Consider the following 4,640-nt stretch of genomic DNA (forward strand, 5'->3'; position numbering starts at 1 on the left):
GGCATAATAAGAGATCAAGTTTTCTTGAAACAAACAAATGTCCTGAATACACTATAGCAAAAATAATTTTTATCGGCAATAAATATGAACATTAACGAAAAGTGCTAGAAGCTTTACCGACATTAATTAATTGTCATTAGATTCAATGTTGCTATAAACTTTAGGGACATTTATAGAGAGTACCAATTGCCTCTGAAAATACATATTTAGCAACAATTACGCTATCAATTGCCGTCAAAGATCATTTTTACTGTAGTGATGACTCTTTATTTTGATAAACTTTTTTGTTTTTTTATAAAGAAGTAAGAACTCTTTCTTTTGGATTATTTCAATTAAATTTGTGATTGGATACAACTCGATACACTATCTTTTTGAAAAATATGTTAAACAATATGCCTTTTTCTTCTTGTTTGCTAGGAAAGTAAGGTTGTCTTTATTATTATTTGTGGATATTTGTGAGTTCAAGTACTCACAAAATTATATTGTTAGATTTTACTATGTTATATGTCAAAATTTTGGTTTAGAATATCCAGTTGTCATTTTTAACATATATATGATACGTCATTCTATAATAAAAACAAATTGATGGAGGTTCATAAGAAAGGAGCTCAAGGTCTTCCATTTGAGTTTAGTTAATTATGTTCTTGTATGGACGTGATGTTCCACTTTACTTGGTAGTGTTGTTGTTTGAAGCTTTTTGGTCTCTTCCTTAACGTCTGATGTTGTTCTTTACAACTTTTTGGAATTTAGTAAATTTCATTACTTCTGACCAACAATTTCTATGGAGATTTTCTTAGACTTCTTTTTTATACTTAAAATCTCTCTATGACTCATAATTTTTCTATAACAAAAAATTAAAAAACATAGCATTTAAGATTTCGGAGAAATGCCTTGCCTTAGCCTAAAAATGTTTTTGACAATTTCGTGTATGTATCGAAAATATGAATATTATCGAAAGATCATAGATAACCTTGATGAAATAGTTCAATCCCGTGCGAAGCACGAGTAATTTACCTAGTAAGTAAATATATTTGAGACTCTATTAATTAATAGAAATAAAATAATAAACTTACTATATTAATTATTATTTTCTTATAGATAGTATGTCAAATTAAAATTTAAGAAGTAAAAATAATAGTATATCAAGTTAACGCCGAAGTAAATGTGGAGCTATTAGCGGAATGAATCATTAAATAATCAACAAGGTTTTTAATTCCTTGAAGTTTTCATTTTTCTAGAGTTCTACGCCCCACTCTCCACCTACCACACTGCTTGGTAGTTCTATGATACTCACTCAGTCTATTTTTATATATTAATATTTTTTTCCGTTTATGTTTAGACATTTATTATTTTAATTTTTTATTTTTATTTATCTCTTTTTTTTTTTTTGGTAATTAGAAATTTTATTAATCACCAAAATAGTAGTTACAAAGCTAAGCCAGCAACACTCTACTGGCTATCTCACTAAAACAGTTGTTGACACCCAATTTTGGCTCTCCATATTTAACTAAACTAATAATAATAATAATAATAATAATAATAATATATATATAATATATATATATATATGTTATGAAAATCTTATAGGAACACGAAAATATTTTAATTATTTATTTTACCTCATAAATTTATTTATATTATATTACTACTTACTTTCTCATTTTTTAAAATAATTTTCGTTCTTAAAAAAAGAAAGATTGAATCTATTTTTTTTTTCAAATATAATTTCTTTTGTCGCAATAGTTATTTTTCGTACATTTTTTTTACACTTAATTTAATCTTAATAGTGACTAATTTTATCAAATAAGCTAATCTTGAAAAATAATTATTTTAATTTAATAAATTATGACTATTTAATATAGAAGAGGTTATAATTTAAATGAATTGAATTTGAGCAAATTTGGCAATCCAAGTCTTCTTAAACCGGTCAATCCATGTATGCCATGTAGGCGAGCACATGGATTGTGTTTTTTTATCTTAAATTTTGACCCCACGATTAAATCTAACGGCCCTAGTTAATTAAGCTTTTATCATTATTTAATATATATATATAATAATAATAATAATAATAATTATTTTTTTTAAAAAAAGACTCCATAATTTTTATTAAACGTCCGATCAAACGATCGGACGACCCAAATTAATCAAGACCTTCTTCCTCCCTAAAGACCCCAACGTTTCTCCCCTTCCCCATAAAGAAAAAGAAACGTTTGTTTCTTCTTTTCCCCAAAATAGTGCAAGCCGCCCAGTTTTTTCCCTAGACCACGCCCCTTAGTTCTCCGTCTTCCCCAAACGCTGCACGCCTCTTCCTTCCCCATGCCAGACGACCCCTCCCATCAAGAACGGCTTCGGACCGCCGGAAAACAACAATTTCCGGCGGTTCCAACATTATCTCCGCCGTCCATCAATCACACTCCCTTTTCTATCAACTTTACATCTTTTTCGACTTATTTTTTACCCAAAGCAGGCCTAGAAGTCTCGACCATCATAATTGCTCCGCCTAAGAAGTGGGGGAGGCGAAGAACCATCGGATTTTGGTTCGTCTCACCATTTATCTTATAGGTATGAGAGTGGAAGCCTCTCCAAAATTACCTATAAAAGACCCTTGGGTTCTCAATCGAGGGCATCGAAAAAAAATCTCAAAAAAAAAACAATCCAAAAACAAGGAGAAAAACAATCCAAAAATCTGAGAATCAACTGTTTGTTTGTCTCTTTTCTCTTTGCTTCTCGAGTTTGAGTTCGGGAAAGGAGTTCGAAGTTGGAATCTTTGACGTCAAAGCCTTAGTTTGCTGCCCCAAAAAGGTAAATTTTTTTTTCTCTCTGTGCGTTTTTTTTAGTTTGTGTTTCTTGTAATGTTCTGTATGTGGCTGATCTAATCGATCATTCTAAGCTTGGGCTGATTGATTTCTTTACTTCTTCCTACTTCCGTTTTGTGTGGAGATTTGTTGGGAATTTCATGCATTAATAGTAGTCAAAAGCCTAGCTCGTATGTGTTGTTGAATATGTTGATAGTACATGGATTCCAATTCGTCCACTAATGCGTTCTAATCTTGTCAAATTGATCGCTGAATCTGTTAACTCTAACTTTATTTTTGGCCGAAAGTTTAAATTACCTTTTCTAATGTTTGGCAATCAGGTTCAACTTCAATAGCTTTGTTGTAAGATTCATCTAAAGCTTGTCTTGCCTAGAGTTTTTTTTTTTAACTCTTTGGTATACAGTTGCTCCGTCCCGATTCGATTTAGAATATGTTAGCTCCTTAAATTTTGCTCTTCCATTTTGTTCAACGTATGTATTAAGTAATAAAGAATCAGTTGATCCATTCTAGACTCCTTCATAATTTCGTATTGTTCGAGAATGACGTATTTTGGTTTCATAAAAAGTTGATGAAGTCTAAACACAAAAGTAATCTCATATTTATGCATTAGTTCCCTATTGAAAACCTTGACTTTAAGTTACCTGTTTCCTTTAGTTTAGCATCGCAGCTCATCGTAGAATCTATCATTGATCGTTAGTATGATATAAACAAAATCTTTTAAAATTTAAATTTTTACCTTCCATTATAGTTCAAATTTAGTCCATGTCTTTGTTTAAACCTCCTCGCATTTGCTCACATATAAGAAGGCTTAGCGTTAACTGGTTATTATGATCAAGTCGTGGTGTAATAACTTAAGTTAGATTCATATTCTACTTCCTGTTTTAAGATAGTTGTATCTCTTCTTTGACTAAGTGATTTCAATTTGATTCTCTATTCTTTCAGTTCTCTGTTTCAATTTTCAAAGCGAGCCAATGATATCTTTTTGTGATCTGCCTAAATTGATAAACACGACTGTATGCATGTGTTAATTTAGCTTGAGCATGTAGTGGAAATGTATGGCATGAGAGGTCAAGTACTGGGAACATTTGATCTCTTCTCTGGTTTGATATCACCTTCCTATGGAGACTCTCTATCACTTCCCTTTTAAAATGACAAATGCTAACTTCTTATCTTCCCATGAATTTTTTTTAATAAAGTTATTAGTTAAGTTGGTTTAAATTTGGAATTCTCTCAAACCATTCCTATAAGTATACCCTGTGTGATTTATGTTCCATCTTTATCATTGGCATCCTGGTTTCTTTCAATTGGAATTTAGGAACGTCCTCCTCAATTACTTACTATATTCATACAATTTAACCGGTAACATGTGTTATGCTAATCCTTTTCTTTTCTTTATTTCACATGTACACTTGGGAGCGCATTTGGAGTTATGATACGACTCCATTTATCTGCCCAAATCGGATTTGTGCTCGCCTACATTATCGCTTGTGTCTAGCAACCTTCATCGGGTCAATAGTGTCCTACGCTTCCTCCCCACTTCAAAATTTCACGTGTTTTATATATACATATATGTGTTGCTATTTTGACTAACATTTTTCCATATTAATGTTTTATATTTATGCTTGCTTTATTTTTTGGGGTTTATAGAAACCTATTGTGAGCGATATAAGACATAGTCGTTCATCTCCATCCCTTTAGATATTTAATTTATTATAGTTATTTAATTTAGAATAACATATTTTCAACTAAGTTTATTTGTTACTTGGATGCATTTTTTGCAGCCATGAGAACATGTTTTTTTTTATTATTATAAAGAAGTTCTTA

Source organism: Solanum stenotomum, chromosome 8, assembly GCF_019186545.1.
Source record: "Solanum stenotomum isolate F172 chromosome 8, ASM1918654v1, whole genome shotgun sequence".
NCBI lineage: Eukaryota > Viridiplantae > Streptophyta > Magnoliopsida > Solanales > Solanaceae > Solanum > Solanum stenotomum.